Source organism: Acinonyx jubatus, chromosome A3 (genome assembly GCF_027475565.1).
Source record: "Acinonyx jubatus isolate Ajub_Pintada_27869175 chromosome A3, VMU_Ajub_asm_v1.0, whole genome shotgun sequence".
NCBI lineage: Eukaryota > Metazoa > Chordata > Mammalia > Carnivora > Felidae > Acinonyx > Acinonyx jubatus.
In genome coordinates this window covers 13381665-13398686 of record NC_069388.1, presented here as the reverse complement: position 1 = coordinate 13398686, position 17022 = coordinate 13381665, and positions in this window count along the sequence as shown.

The window sequence follows — 17022 nt, the reverse complement described above, 5'->3', positions numbered from 1 at the left end:
CTCCTATACCTTCCCATTTTGAATCACAGCCTTTCATTCACCTGCTCAAAACCCTCAGATGGCTTCCCGAGACTTTAGAACAGGAGTCTATAAACTGTGGCCCTCGGGCCAAATCGCCTGCCCACCACCTGTTTCCCTCTAGCCCTCGAGCTAAGAATGTTTTGTTTTGTTTTTTTTACATTTAAAAATAGTTGGGGTGGGGGGCGGTGCCTGGGTTGCTCAGTTTTTTAAGCATCCAACTTTGGCTCAGGTCAGGATCTCACGGTTCATGAGTTTGAGCCCCGCATCAGGCTCTGTGCCTGGAGCCTGCTTCGGATCCTGTGTCTCCCTCCCTCTGCCCCTCCCCCACTCACACTCTGTGTCTCGCTCTCTCTCTCTCAAAAACATTAAAAAATTTAAAAAAATAAAAATAGTAAAAGTAGTTGGAAAAAGGGGTACCTGGCCAGCTTAGTGGGTGAAGCGTGCGACTCTTGATCTCGGGGTTGTGAGTTCGAGCCCCACATTGGGTGTAGAGAGTACTTAAAAATGAAACCTTAAAAAAAAAAATGTTGAAAAAAACTAAAAGTTTGGGGCACCGGTGCCAGGCTGGCTCAGTAGGTAGTGCATGTGACTCTCAATCACAGGGACGTCAGTTCAAGCCCCGCGTGGGCATGGAGCCACTAACTAAATAAATAAAAGTAACTTGTCACATGCATAAATTATATGAAATTCGAATTTTTTAGTGTCCGTAGTAGAGTTTTACTGGCACAAAACCACAGGCTCTCATTTATTTGCTGTCTATGGCTGCATTTGTGCTACAAGGGTAGGGTCGAATAGCTGCCAACAAGAGACCGTACGTGGCCCTCAAACCCCAAAACATGGACTATCTGGTCCTTTACAGAAAACCTTTGCAACCCCCTCCCCCCCCCCCCCCCCCCCCCCGACTTCAGAAGAAAATCCTGTCTCTGAACAGGGCCGGCAGAGCCCTGTGTGGGCCGGTCCCCTGTTCTCTGAGCTCATCTCAAGGGACCTCCCTCCTTCCCTGTGTTGTGGCAACACCGGCCTCCTTTCTCAGCTTGTCCAGTACTTTCCAGGCTACTTCCCACCTCGGGTCCTGTGCCCCTCCCACCTGGAACGCCTTCATTCGCAACAAGGAAGTGCCTTATGTCTTTGCCGGCTTATTTTTTATCTGTAGACAAAGGCAGGGACTTTGTGTATCCATTCACCAGTATTCCCTGGGCCAGCACAGGCCTGGAGCGTAGTAGTTGCTCAGTAAGTATTTGTCCACGGACTCGCATTTTCTTCTTACACAAGATCTACACAAGATCTCCAGCAGATCCACCATGGCCCTAATTTGGTTTTGCACAATCAGGTAGAACGGTATGAAGTTACAATTTGTACATGAATTTAAAAAGTCGCATTACTGAAACCGGTAATTTCACCCATGGCGATATGTAGAAATATAAATCGACTAATTCTCCCCCTCAACTGTTTACTGCACTCCAGCCACCCTGACCCACTTTGGAGTCCTCAAAATGTGCTGGTTGTCTCCTGCCAAATAGAGCCCACCCCTCATGGACCTTTGCACATGCTCCTTCACTTTGGATCCAGGACCAAATGTCTCCTCCTCCAGGAGGGCCCCTGGGGTCACATCTTGTCGCAACAGTGGTTTCATTACCTTCCCAGCACTTAGCAGCACATTCAAAAACTAGGTGTTGTGTTCGCTTTTCAAGGAAACTTGTGTCGTTTTCTTATCGGCTGTCGTGACCCCAGCATCTAGAGCTGGTCTCGCACTGGGGAATCACTCAATGTTTGCTCACTTGAGTGAATGCAATCGCTTGATCTCCTGTACATACTTTTTAAGTAGTTTGCTTAAGACCGGGTACAAAAAGAGGCCCAACACGTACTTGCTAAGTAACTGGAGTGACTTCTGTGGGCTTTGACCTCCTCCTACAGCCACCCCTGCCTCCATCACCCTCCTCATCGTCATGACAACATCATCAGCACCAGCACGGCACTTTGGGAGCCTTCCCAGGTCAGGCATCGTTCTGAGCACATTTTATGTATTAATTAGCTCAGCCAGGAGCTCTGTGAACCAGGTACTACTCCCGCCTTTCATTTTACAGATGAGGAAACTGAAGCACAAAAAGATTAAGGTAAATTGACCCGTCTGAAAAAGCAAGACGGTCATAAGAAAAACGAAGTCCAAGCCCTCTCGGCCTCTAAAATTCCAAGAAAGGACTACTTTGGAGAAGGGGGACCAAAACAGACAGGAAACGCCAGGGCAATCAGGAACCGATTTAGCAACAACAACAAAAAGACACCAAGGACAAAGAAATCTCAGACTCGGGGCGGACTTGACCAAAACTCAACTCCCAGGAGCTCTCAGGTCACCGATCTCCCTCCCAGGTATTTTCCTTTGCAGCTCTGAAGCCCCAAACCTGGGCGTCACCCTCGACCTCTCCCTCTCCCAGCTCCCACCCCGGAGCCTTGCGGGATTTACCTTCGCAGCCTCTTCCACTGCCGACTCCGGCCGCGTAGCTCCATTCTGCAGAGCTGGTGGCCAGCTCCAGAGCCACCATTATCTGTTATCTGGGCTGGAAGGGAACAGCCTCCCACCAGCCCCCAGGCCCCAGTCTGATCCCATCCCCCACCCGAAGCAGCCCGAGGGAGCTTTTGAAATTTCAATTTGGGCCCGGACACACACCCCTCCCCACCCCCACTTGTAAACCCCTTCAAAGGTTTGCCATTGTTCTCAGGCGAAAGTCTCAAATTCTTAACTGAGCTTTAGGGGGCCTGCAGGATTCCCTTCTGCAGCTTCCTCTCAAGTCTCTGACTTCCGGCCAGATCCCAGCCTGCTTGGAAGGCTCTTGAAGCCAGGCTGGCGCGGTCCAAATCCTGACCCTGCCACTCACTCACTGTGTGACCTTGTGCAAGTAACTTAACCTCTCTGGGCCTATAAAACGTGGATAACACCTCCCAGAGTGTCCTCAGAATTAAATTAGTTCCTGTATGGAGCGCCCCGGTGGCTCAGTCGTTAAGCGTTCGGCTCAGGTCCTGAGTTTGAGCCCCACGTTGGGCCCAGAGCTGCCTGCTTGGGAACCTCTCTCTCTCTTCCGCCCTTACCTTGCTCACTCTCTCACTCTCTGTCAAAATAAATAAACTTTAAAAAAATAATTAAATTAGTTCCTGTAGTAAAAGAAATTATTTAGCGGAGTTTGGCTCAGCTATCACTGCTATTATCAGGAACTCCTACTCATTCAAAATCCAGTACAAAATTAGTTTCAGGGTAGGCTTCACGGGCCCACTTCCCAAATGAATCAGACACTCCTACCTTACTGTATGTTGCCCTCGTGGTGTTCGTGGCATCATCATTTAATACCTAATACGTGTTTAATAACTGAGTTTATATTCCTATGATTGATTTCTTACTTACTGTCTGTTTTGTCCAATCCCGTATCTCTCTGGCATGGAGCAGGTGCTCAAAAGTAATTTGGTGAATGCTGAAGGGGAAATGGCTGGATGAGTCAACTGCAAGGATGCCCAGATCGCTAATTTTCAAGTCAAAGAAATTAGGAAAGCTGAACTTCCATGAGGATGCAAGAAAACTGCAGCCTGGTGGGGGTATCTGGGTTACGAAAGGAAGCGACAGTGATAGACAAGTAAAGTGAAATTGGGTGTGGCCCATAGGAGCTGCCCCCAGGCCCTGCTCAGGCTATACCACAAGGTGTCCCTTTGGAACCAGAGCTGCTGAGGAGTCAAAGTCCCCCGGCTGATGTGGCGGGCTACCCTGGGACACGTGGCTGCAGAAACCCCCTGGCTGCTAAGCCTTCCCGGCATTGTCCCTTCTCGCTGCTCTTACCCACCCGTTCCGTGCACCAGCCCCAGGAGCAGACTTACCCTGATGCCTCTAGTCCCGGGTTTACCCCAGGCCTCCACCGGCTTGACATCAGAAGCCCTGCAGAGTGGCCAGACTTAGCAAATAAAAATACAGGGTGCCCAGTTAAATTTGAATTTCAAATGAATGAACAATTTTCTAGTCTAAGTATACCCTGTGTTTAATCTGGCATCCCTAAGGCTCTGGCCCTATCAAACCCTCCCCAGCAGTGTCTGCTCTCAGTTAACTTTCTGTTTTGGAGCCCTGAGCTTTGGAAGGGAGACTCAGCCTCTCCAGTGTGTTTCTGCCTCTGGGTTAGGGAATTAACAGTATCAGCCATGTAGGGAGGGGGTAGACACTACAGGTCTGGCAACCTAGTACAGATGCCAGAAAGAACCACCAGTAAAGGGGTGGCTCAGTCGGTTGAGCGTCCGACCTCGGCTCAGGTCACGATCTCGTGGTCCGTGGGTTCGAGCCCCGCATCAGGCTCTGGGCTGACAGCTCGGATCCCGGAGCCTGCTTCCGATTCTGTGTCTTCCTCTCTCTCCGCCCCTCCCCTGCTCATGTGCTGTCTCTCTCTCTCAGAAATCAATAATAAACATTAAAAAAGAAACTAAAGGGAAACAAAAGAACAACGAGTATGGCCATTCTTCTACTCTGTTTTTCTGGACTCCATCTCCTAGGGTCCTCACCACAAACCCTTCTCAGTTACGCAGCAAGGATGAATGAACCCATTTTAGAGGAGAAATTCAGGCGGAGGGCCAATAAGCAAAGTCCCCCGTCTTTAGGATTCTCAGGCTAAAGCTCTTCTTGAATCTGTATCAGACGTGAATGTGCAGTAGGCTAGAAGCTACAGAAGGACAGGGACCTGTCTTTGGTTTTGGTGGTGGACCCGTGGAGCCCAACACGGTGCCTGGCCCTTAGTGGCCACTGGATACCTGTTTATGGAACGAATGAATACAAACCCAGCAGAGTCTCCACGACACGATAAGAGGGCGAACGCTCTTGTGCGCTCTCTCCGTCTCCCCCTTCCTCTCTCTCTCTCTCTCTCTCTCTCTCCATGTTCTGGGTCTTGAACCCAGGTCTGCCTCCCTGTGTTGTCTCCACAACACCAACTGTATGGAGGGCGGGGAGGGGGGTGGTTACGCTTAAGCAGCTTCCTGGTTTTTCTTCGGAGATGAAGCAAAATGACAAAACGGAGCTTCAAAAGGAAAGAAACATGACCAGGGAATGTCAAAACAGCCTCGCTGGTTGTTTTCTTGCTGGGAAGAATGGACTTCAAGAACTCAATGCAACACCGTTGCATTCGGTAGTCATTAAACAGCTGCCATACCTTCCCATTTGCTGGCAAATCGCCCTGAAACAAAAAGGGAATAAATGAATACTCGGGAGAAAAGGATTTTCTAGGGTATCTGAGGAGATGTGTTAAATCCAACCCAGAGAACCCTGTGAGAATATGGAGCCACAGGACGGACTTGCTGATGACCTCCCTTGGAGAATCAGTCACCAGGGAAACAGGCACCTGCTAGGCCTGTTCTTAGTTGCCCCCACCTGGACCTGAAGCCCGACATGAACATTGGGAGTCTGATTCAGGGGATTATTTTCTATTTCCCACTGATGTTTTCTTTTATTGGTGGTAGGGATGAGATGGCCATGAGGGGTGGTATAAAAGTTGAGAGTTTGAGACCCATTCAATCAGGACCTGGGCTCTTTGTAACTAACCAGATGTGATCGGCAGCCATTTTCGCTAAGTTCTCCCCTTTGGGATGCTTCCCCCATAACCAATGCCAGCCTGGTCACGGGTCTCAGTCTGACCAGTGGGCATTGCTGTGTGGACTTCCCCTAACAGGCTCTGCTGGAGAGGCCCTTCAGCTTCTCAAAGAGGCCTTATCCGGAGATGGCCAGCCCCACCCAGCAGTCTACGACGTCACGCTGTTGTACCCAGCACAGCGGTTATCAGCAATCACATCACGTCCTCCTCCTATTTATTGACTTGGCTCTCAGTCTCCCAGCTGGGCCATCAGCACCAAAGACCGGATGCTGCCTGACTAGTTCTCTCTGGACCCCCAGCCCCTCAGCAGGCACCAAGGCAGGATGAATACCAGTAATTAAATAATGACTGCCTGCTAACTATGCCCGCTAACAGCTTTCAGATTTTTTTTTCATAGATGAAGCCATTGAACCCTCACAGCATTGTGAGACAGGTAGCTTGATTAAGATGCTTTGCACTGGCTGTTCCCTCTCCTTGGAATGCCCTTCCCTCAGATGTGCACAGGACTCACCCCCTGTCTTCATTCAGGACTCTGCTCAAATGTCACCCACTCAGAAGCCTTCCCTCGCGCCCTCCCGAAAGCAGCACCCTCACTCCCATACCCTGCTGTTAGGGATTGAACTGTGTTCCCCTCGAAAAAGGTATGTTCAACACCCCAGTAGCTCAGAATGGGGCCATTTTGAAAATAGGATTTTTACAGAGGTAATCAAGTGAGAATGGGGTCATGTGGGTGACCTAATCCAATATGACTGCTGTCTTTTTGAAAACTTTTTTTAAATGTTTATATTTGAGAGAGAGAGACAGAGCGTGAACAGGGGAGGGGCAGAGAGAGAGAGGGAGACAGAATCCGAAGCAGGCTCCAGGCTCCGAGCTGTCAGCACAGGGCCTGACACGGGGCTTGACCTCACAGACTGCGAGATCACGACCTGAGCCGACGTTGGACGCTTAACCAACTGAGCCACCCAGGCGCCCCTGACTGCTGTCTTTATATAATAAAGAAATTTGGACACAAAGACAGACAGGCACAGAAGAAAGACAATGTGAAGAGTCGCCGAGGAAGTCATGTGAAGACACAACATTGGAGTGAAGTATCTAGAAGCCAAGGAAAGCCAAAATCGCCTGAAAACGGGTTTAGGACGAGCAGCGTCCAGCCCACAGTTTGGTTCCGGACTTCTGGCCTCTAGAGCCGTGTGGGACCCAATAAATCTCTGCTGTTTCAAGCCGCCCAGTTTGGCCCAGTTTGCAGTACTTTGTTACGACAGTCTTAGGCCTCGGATACACCTGCTCTATTTTCCTTCCTTGCTCTGATCACCGCCTGCCACTGAATGCATTCATTCATCTATTTGCTCCCAGCGCCCACAAGGAACACCAGTCTCAAGGTTTGCGCATCTGTTACAAGGCCTGGCATTTACGTGTGCCTTCAAGAAGTGTTTATTGAGTGGGGCGCCTGGGTGGCTCAGTCGGTTGAGCGTCCGACTTCAGCTCAGGTCATGATCTCACGGCTCATGGGTTCGAGCCCCGCGTCGGGCCCTGTGCTGACAGCCTGGAGCCTGCTTCGGATTCTGTGTCTCCCTCTCTCTCTGCCCCTAACCCGTTCGCATTCTGTCTCTGTCTCTCTCAAAAATAAAAATAAACATTAAAAAAAAAATTAAAAAAAAAAGAAGTGTTTATTGAGTGTCTACTATGTTCCAGCTCCTGCTGTAACTGGGGGGGATGCAGCTGTGAGTGTGATAGACAAACACAAAGATCCTTGGCTTTTTAAAGCTCATGGTCTAGTTAGAAGAGATAGGTACTCGGGAGGCCTGGGTGGCTCAGTCACTTAAGCGACTGACTTCGGCTCAGGTCATGATGTCGAGGTTTGTGAGTTCCAGCCCGGTGTCGGGCTCTGTGCTGACAGCTCGGAGCCTGGAGCCCGCTTCCGATTCTGTGTCTCCCCCTCTCTCTGCCCCTCCCCCGCTCCCACTCTGTCTCTCTTGGTCTCAAAATCAAATGAACATTAAAAAATTTTTTAAAAAGCGACAGATAATAAGCAAACAAAAAATGGTAGCGAGCACTGTGGAGAAAAATATAGCAGGAAGGGAGGTGGGGAGTTTGGGGCGGGCGGCGGTGATAATCAGGGTAGACAGAGGCCGCCGTGGGAGGGAGGTGACAGCTGAGTCAAGACCTGAACAAGGTGAGGGAGGAGGCATGGGGGTGTCTGAGGAGGTCATTGCAGAGAGGGCAGTGGTTCCCAACCTGGGCGATTTTGACCCACAGACGACGTTTGGCAATTTCTGGAGCTCTGGAGGTGAGCGTCGATCAAGGCACAGTCCACACAGCCCGAGGCCAAGGGGTCCGGCGGTGAGAAGCCCCGTCCTGAGGGTCTCCTGTGCGGGAGTTGAGTGCTGGAGGAACCACAGGCGGTGGCTGAGGTCAGAGGGCACTGAGGAACAGGAGGGTCTTTTAGGCTGTTTTAAGGAGCTCCGTTTTTATCCCAAACAAGACAGGAAATCACTGGAAGCTTCTCAGCAAAGAAAGACAGGCCGACATGTTCTAAATGGTTAACGTGGCAGTGGGGTTGGAAACAGATGGACCAAGGCGGGGACAAGGGCCGACTAGGGAGACCAGCGAGCAGGCGGTTGGAATATTCCAGGCCTGAGGTGAAGGTGGCTGGCTCGGGGAGAGGGTGGAGGCTGTGAGGTGGGAAGAAGGGGAGAGATTCCGGATCTCCTTGGAAAGTTCAGCTGGCAGGGTCTGTGTGGGTGGGAGAGGCATGGGTGGCTTTAGGGGTTTCTGGCAGCTGGGAGCACAGAGGTGGGGTCAGCTGGGACGGAACAGCTGCAGGAGGGCAGTGGGGACAGAACATGGGAGGGGATGACGAACTACTAGTCGTCCAGGTACAGCTGTCCCAGAGGCAGTTGGGTAATGGAGTTCAGGGGGAGTTTGCGCTGAGGGCATAAATGCGGACCCTATCAGCATAGAGAGGGAATTGAGAGCCACCGTACAGGGGTGTCTGGCTGGCTCAGTAGTTAGAGCATGCAACTCTTGATCTCAGAGCTCAGAGTTCAAGCCCCATGTTGGGTATAGTTGCTTAAAATAAAATCTAAGAAACGAGGAAAGGAAGGAAGGAAGGAAGGGCCACAATACAAACATATCACTTAGAACTGGGGGTTCTAGGGCCAAGAGGATGGTCCAAGGGCCAATATCTAGGGCTCCCCATAGCTAGAATGTGCCAACAAAGATGACAACAAGTTCCCAGGGACGTGGGAGGAGAACCAGGACAGGGGTGCCCTAGAACCTAGGAAGAAAGTGTCTGAAGGGCGAAGGCATGACCACCTTGTCAAATGCTCCTGACTGGTCAGGTTGGATGAGGCCTGAGTGCTGACCACCGGACCTAGGAATATGGCGGTCACTGGCAAATAGGTCATTAACACGCAGAAGCAGGCGATAAACCTTTGTTGATGGGATGTCTCAGATGACCTCAAAAGATTGCCACTCTAAGGCACGCGAAAGGAGCAGAGGAAGGTGTGGGTTCAGGTCTGGCCCAGGCATTTTTTAATTGTGTGACCTTGGACAAGTTCCTGTCTGCCCCAGTGACCCCCAACAGTGTCAGGGTAAATGAGATCATGAAAAGTAAAGAGCTTCTCAGCCTTGAACACTGTGAAGTACCTTATAAGGGCCAGGGGTGATTGTTGCCAACTGAGCATTTATGCGAGACTCTCAAGGTCGGTCAGCTTCTGCTGACATCATTCCACAGAGAACAGATTGAGAATTCTCAACCTTTCAAGAATGGTGCATCCTGTTAATACAAGGTCTGAACTTTACTGCTTCCTGACAAAGAGAGAATGCATAGAGTATATTAATTGAACATTTATTGTGAATAGGAAACGCATGTACACTGTAAAGAATTACAATACAGAAATTTTTTTTAAAGTACAGAAATTTAGGGCACCTGGGTGGCTCAGTCGGTTGAGCAGCCGACTTCGGCTCAGGTCATGATCTCGCGGTCTGTGAGTTCAAGCCCCGCGTCGGGCTCTGGGTTGACGGCTCGGAGCGTGGAGCCTGCTTCAGATTCTGTGTCTCCCTCTCTCTCTGCCCCTCCCCTGCTCATGCTCTGTCTCTGTCTGTCTCAAAAATAAATAAACAGTAAAAAAAATTTAAAAAAAATAAATAAAATAAAGTACAGAAATTTATCCAAGGAAAAACTAAGTCTCCCTCCATCCCTGACCCTCTGATGCCCTCCCTAGAGGCATTGACGATTACCAGTTAGCAGAAAGCGTCTGTACGGGTCCAACACCTTATCTCCCCCTCTTCTCTCTATCCACACAGACAACGGCGAGTTACCCACACTGCTCTGCTCCCTGCTTTCGGCACTCATCAGTCTTTCCTGGAGAACTCTTCCCTATCCATACCCATAGGCCTGTTTGATTCGTTTTAAATGCTTGATTATTTACTTAACCATCTCCTATTGACGGACATTTGGGGTTATTTTCGGTCTTTGGCTATGACGAACAAGGCAACAATAAATACACTTACTCATCTGTCTCGGGCAAGGGTTGTCCATAGGAAAACTCTCTACAAGTGGAATTGCTGGATCCATGGGTCTCTGTGTATTTGAACTTGGTGAAAATGTATGCAAAGGTGTGTGTCGGTTCAAAATTTGATATTATTGTCAGGGCGCCTGGGTGGCTCAGTCGGTTAAGCGTCCCACTTCGACTCAGGTCATGATCTCGCAGTTTGTGAGTTTGAGCTCCACGTCGGGGTCGGGCTCGGTGCTGACAGCTCGGAGCCTGGAGCCTGCTTCGGATTCTGTGTCTTCCTCTCTCTCTCTCCCCCTCCCCCACTCACACTCTGTCTCTCTCTCTCAAAAATAAATAAACATTAAAAAAAATTTTACGAAAAAAATAAAATAAAATGTGACATTATTGTGACGTTACTAATGTGCACGCTTCTCGGCTATGTATGCGAGAAGCCACGTGAAGGCGATTTTTTAGGGGTTTCATTTTGTGTGCGTTGGGATGGGGCAGATTTTGGCTGAGTACTCGAGGAGGAAGCCCCCCAGCCTGAGGCTGGGCATTCTAAGGAACAGATGGGCCCTCCTTCTGATAGAGCTGGGGCCCTCCTGCTGGTAAGACAGCAGGAGGGACAAGATTTAACCATTCATTCGCAGGAGGGATAAACCTAGAGTCTAATGGGGAGAGATGAAGTCAGATGTCATTAGGAGAATTGAATTACAAAGCTGGAGAACAAAAAGGCTAGCAGTCTACATGCGTACTACTAGTGGGTAGCAGATTCAGAATGCTCTTTTTTATTTTTTTAATTTTTTTTAACGTTTTATTTACTTTTGAGACAGGAAGAGACAGAGCATGAACAGGGGAGGAGCAGAGAGAGGGAGACACAGAATCTGAAACAGGCTCCAGGCTCTGAGCTGTCAGCACAGAGCCCCGACGCGGGGCTCGAACTCACAGACCGCAAGATGACGACCTGAGCCAAAGTTGGCTGCCCAACCGACCGAGCCACCCAGGCGCCCCAAGAATGCTCTTTTTTAATAAGATACTGGGTGAGCTTGGATGTCCAGGGTTATAGCAAGGGTAACATTTGTTTTACTCTCCAGCAGCCAGGCGCTGGGCAAAGCATCGTCGGCTCATGTCAATGTCAGAATGATCCCCTAAGATTGGAGCCATTGTTGTCTCTATTTAAAGATGGGGAAACTGAGGCTCAGAAAGGTTCATCCAGTGTCACCCAGCAAGTAAAAGGCAGAATCAGGCTGTGAATGCTGTTCTCGCTGACGCCAAGGGGCAGGGCGTGGGCGCTCAAGTGGCCAGAGGTGGAAATATTTCCTGCCCGAGAGTCTGTGCCCTGCTGCAGGGACGAACCTTGGTGGTCTTACCCTAAGGGAAATAAGCCAGACACAGAAGGACTAATGCTGTGTGACCCCACTTCTAGGAGGTACTTAGGCAAATTCACAGCCACAGAAAGTAGAAGGGAGGTTACCAAGGCCTGGAGGAAAGGGGGAATGGGGAGTTAGTGTCTCAGGGGTGTGGAGTTTCCTTTTGGAAAGGTGCAAAAGCTCTGGAGAAGGACGTAATCCACAGGACTGTATATTTAAAATGATAAAAATGGTAAATTTATGTTACGTACATTCTACCACAATTACAAAAGAAGCCCGGGTGGGGGGATGGGTGAAATAGGTGGAGGGGGTTAAGAGGTACAAACTTCCAGGTATAACATAAATGAGTCACCCGGATGTAAAGCACAGCATAGGGAATACAGTCAACACTATTGTAACAACCTCGTATGGTGACCGATGGTGACCATACGTAATTGCAATGAGCATTTTGGGATGTACACAAATGTCAATTCACTAGGTTGCACACCTGAAACTAGTTCTGTAATATTGTGTGTCAAGTATAGTTCAATTAAAAAAAAAAAAAAAGCCTGAGTCAGCCTTGCCTCTTTTCTGTGTGTGTGACTGTGCCCTCCCCCCACACCCCCAACAGACCCTAAGGCTTCACTTCGACTTTTTTCTTTTTTAAGATTTTATTTATTTATTTTTTAATGTTTATTTTTATTTATTTATTTAAAAAAATTTTTTTTTCAACGTTTATTTATTTTTGGGACAGAGAGAGACAGAGCATGAACGGGCGAGGGGCAGAGAGAGAGGGAGACACAGAATCGGAAACAGGCTCCAGGCTCCAAGCCATCAGCCCAGAGCCCGACGCGGGGCTCGAACTCACGGACCGCGAGATCGTGACCTGGCTGAAGTCGGACGCTTAACCGACTGCGCCACCCAGGCGCCCCTAATGTTTATTTTTGAGAGGGAGAGAGAGACAAAGTGAGCAGGGGAAGGGGCAGAGAGAGAGGGAGACAGAATCCGAAGCAGGCTCCAGCTCTGAGCTGTCAGCACGGAGCCCGATGCGGGGCTTGAACTCATGAACCGTGAGATCATGAGCTGAGCTGAAGACGGAAGCTTAACCGACTGAGCCCCCCAGGTACTCTTGTTTATTTATTTATTTTATTTTTTACTTATTTATTTTAAATTTTTAGCATTTACTTCTTATTGAGAGACGGAGAGACACAGAGCCAGAGCGTGAGCAGGGGAGGGGCAGAGAGAGGAGGAGACCCAGAATCCGAAGCAGGCTCCAGGCGCTGAGCTGTCAGCACGGAGCCCGACGCGGGGCTCGAACTCACAAACTGTGAGATCATGACCTGAGCTGAGCTAAGGTCAGAAGCTTAACTGACTGAGCGCCCCAGGCGCCCCTCCTGACCCTCACTTCTAAATAAACTGGAGTCCAGCTTCTCCTGGGAGTCCTCCCTGCACCCTGTGGAACAGGAGCCCCAGCCACCTCAGATATCTCCACCTGCTGGGTGGCCCAGCCAGTCTGCCTGGCAGACCCACCTCCACTTCTACCCCTGGTCAGGCCACAGTCTGTTCTCCATGACAGGTGATCATCAGAGCTCCTCCCTCCTTGGCTCAGAATCCTCCTGGGGCCCCCGCCCCACTTGGGGTGAGGTCTGAGTCTTACCCACGACTCTGGAGTCAGTGATGGGGATGTTTCAGAACTAGGTGCAGCGGCCGGAGCACAGCACTGGGAACACACTACGTGCCACTGAATTGCTTTCTTCAAATGGTGAATGTTATGTTGACTTTCACATCAATAAATTATTCACAAAAAATTTTCGAAAGCTGACTGCAGTCCGGCTAAACTACCAAGATTTTTGCAGTGTGAAAGGGGAGCCATTTAACCTAGAATTCTAAAAAGAACCAGACGGTAATAAACCCCTCGAGAATGAAGTTTGCACTGATTAAGAATCACACCATTTTTTTTCTTTCTTAAGTAAGCTCTATAATCAATGTGGGGCTTGAAGTCAAGACCCTGAGATCAAGAGTCCCATGGTCTACCAACTGAGCAGGCCAGGCGCCCCAGAAACAGAACCCATCAGCATGACCCCCGGGGCCCTACACAAACTGTGCCCCCAAGCCCTACTCTCTGAGCTCAACTCCCTCCCACCCTCTCCAGCTCACCCTGCACCTCTCTCTGTCTGTCTTTACATCACAACCCCTGGGGCCCCAGGGCCTTTGCACTGGTCACTTGCTCTCTTGGCTTCTCTTCCCTTCCCTCATATGCTTCTAGACATCCCTGCCCTCACTTCGTTACGTCTCTGCCCAAGTGTCACCTCCCTGACCACTCACTCTGTTTACAACAGCACCCCCCGACCCCTACCCTATCATTCTACTGTCTCACCTGTTTTGCTTCTCTCCATATACTCACAGCTATGGGCTGGACGGCATTCCCTCCCCAACTCACATGTTGAAGTCCTAACTCCAGTATTTGTACATGCGACTTTATTTGAAGAGAGGGTCTTTACAGAGGCCAGCACGTTAAAATGACCTGTGTCTTTATCAGCAGAAGACATTCAGACACAGGGACTGACACACAGGGAAAGACAATGTGCAGAAGAGACGGCTGTGTACAGGCCGAGGAGAGAGGCCTGGGACGCGTCCCTCCCTGAGCGCCCTCAGGAGGAAACAGCTTTGCCAACAGACACGTTGATCTTGGACTTCTCGTCTGTTACAAGGGTGAGACGGTTCATCTCTGAGGCTTTAGCCACCTGGTCTGTGGCACCTGGTTGTGGCGGCTCCAGCAAGCGAAGTCACTTGTCACGACCTGTCCTACACTGTATCTGGGTACTGTCTGTCCCCTCACCTGCTCCACAGGCCTCAGAGATTTCTCCCTGTTTCAATCACTGCTGTGGCCCCAGGGCCGAGGTCAGTGTATGGCAGGTTGCAGGGGTGGGGGGCGGGTATGTGTTTCTACAAGTGCTAAATTTCTGGGGCAGTAGCCTGTCGGGGCAAGGGAGCCGTAGGGGAGCTGTGAAAAATGGGGGACAGGGCAGGGAAACCATGTGGGCTTATCCTGTCTGGTCTCTGTATCCTCCGAATACATAGAACTCTGTGACGTTTTACAGGGGAGAGAATCGAGGTTCAGAGAGGGGAAGTAAGTGTAGGAGCTAATTAACGACCCTCAAAGATATCAGAACTGGTAAATGTTACCTTATCTGGAAAAGGGGCCTTTGCAGGCGTGATTCAGCTAAGGGTCTTGAGATGGGGAGACTGCCTGGAAGGACTCCCCGCAGCCGGTGGACCCTGGGTGAAATCTCACGGATCCTTCCTTGTAAGAGAAAGGCAGTGGGGGCTTTGAGGACAGAAGAGAAGAAGGCAATACGGCCCTGGAGGCAAAGACCGGAATGATGGGGCCACAGGCCAAGGAAGCTGGAAGGAGCAAGGAACGGGAAGGAATTCTCACAGAGCACGGACCTGCTGACACCTTGATGTCAACTCTGTGGCACGGATTTCGGGTCTCTGGGCTCCAGGACCGTGAGAGAATAAATTTGCTTTCTCACTGCACTTGGGGGTCTCTTCCAAATTCTTTTTTTTTTTTTTAAAGTAAGCTCTACACCCAACATGGGGCTTGACCTCACGAGGACCCTGAGATCAAGAGTCACATGCTCTGCCGGCTGAGTCAGCCAGGTGCCCTGGATCTCTTCCAAAATTCTTAAGGCATCCTGCAAGGCCCAGCCTCCTCGGGGTCCAGATCTGAAATGCTTGCAGGGGCCCCCTACAGGGCAAGGAGCGAGTCAGGCTGCACTGCAGAGGTCAAAACCAAACCTACCGCCCTACTCCCACTCCCACTGTTCTTACTCAGAAATGTGGGCCAAAGATGGCCAGACCTGATGATTTTTGCAAAGTCTGGAAGTCCAGATTTTTCTGGAAAACCACTTTAAAAACAAAACCCACAAAACTAAAGCTAGTCCGTGTTTAAAACCCACGGAACAGGCAAAAATCTGCAGAGCTGCTCCATGGACTGTGTCCGGCCCATGAACCACTGGTTCTTGACCTTGGGGCCAGCTCCTGTGAGCCCTGCTGGCCTCTCTCAGACTGCCGTGTCTCAAGCTACTTTTAGTTTCAATTTCAGTTCCTGAAACTGGGCCCAGGCTGCTTCCGTCTGCGTGGCCTTCTGGCTCTTTGCTTTGAATAATGCTGCACTTGGCTTCCCTTTGAGCCTGGCTACTACTGACTCATCTACTTCTGTTTTTAAAACATTTAATTAAAAAAAAAATTTTTTTTTAATGTAATCTCTACCCCCAACATGCGGCTGGAACTCATGACCCTGAGATCAGGAGTCACGTGCTCTACCGACTGAGCCAGCCAGGAACCCCCGATTCATGTACTTAACTTCAGTGCTATTATCCCAGAAGGGCCTTCTCTGGCCGCCCCCCAACTAGGTTAGCAATACCACCCGTCCCCAAGTTTTAATCACCCTTTACTCCTTTTCTTTTTCTTCCTAGTGCTTACCTCCTTTGTTAAGAATAGATTCACGGGAGAGATCATTTGTGGAATGTCATTCTGCCCATCCCAGACCCTCTGAAGTGCACAGATCTAGGGCGCCTGGCTGGCTCAGTTGGTAAAGCATGAGACTCTTGATCTCGGGGTCATGAGTTCGAGCCCCAACACGTGGTGTAGAGTTTACTTAAAAAATTGAACAAATGGGGCGCCTGGGTGGCTCAGTCGGTTGAACCTCCGACTTCGGCTCAGGTCATGATCTCACGGTCCATGAGTTCGAGCCCTGCGTCGGGCTCTGTGCTGACAGCTCAGAGCCTGGAGCCTGCTTCGGATTCTGTGTCTCCCTCTCTCTCTGACCCTCCCCGTTCATGCTCTGTCCCTCTCTATCTCAAAAATAAATAAACATTAAAAAAAAATTGAACAAGGGGCGCCTGGGTGGCGCAGTCGGTTAAGCGTCCGACTTTAGCCAGGTCACGATCTCGCGGTCCGTGAGTTCAGGCTCTGGGCTGATGGCTCGGAGCCTGGAGCCTGTTTCCAATTCTGTGTCTCCCTTTCTCTCTGCCCCTCCCCTGTTCATGCTCTGCCTCTCTCTGTCCCAAAAATAAATAAACGTTGAAAAAAAAAATTGAACAAAACCCCCCTAATTAAATAAATAAATTAGGTGCACGGACTTGGCTGAGCACAGACCCCATGTGTGGCACCCATTCCTCGGATCTGTGTGGCCACGTGACTAAGGTGTGGCCAGAAGGAGAGGTGATCTGACATCACAGGACCAGAAGGTGGCAGAGCTGGCCTGGAATCTAGGGCTGTCTGATTCTTCCGGGCGGGGCTGCTGCTTCCCTGGATAAGGGAGGAGCTGAGAACCTGTGCGGATTCCCTCCGGGGCCGCTGGGTCCTCGCCTGCTTGAGTGTCTCCAGGCTGGAACCAGGACGAAGGGATGGCCTGGCACCGACTACACAGATGAACCTGACACCCCGCGGAGAGTGAAGCAAGAAGATGGAAGGGACGGGGCGCCTGGGTGGCTCAGCCGGTTGGGTGTGCACCTTCAGCTCCGGCCATGATCTCAGGGT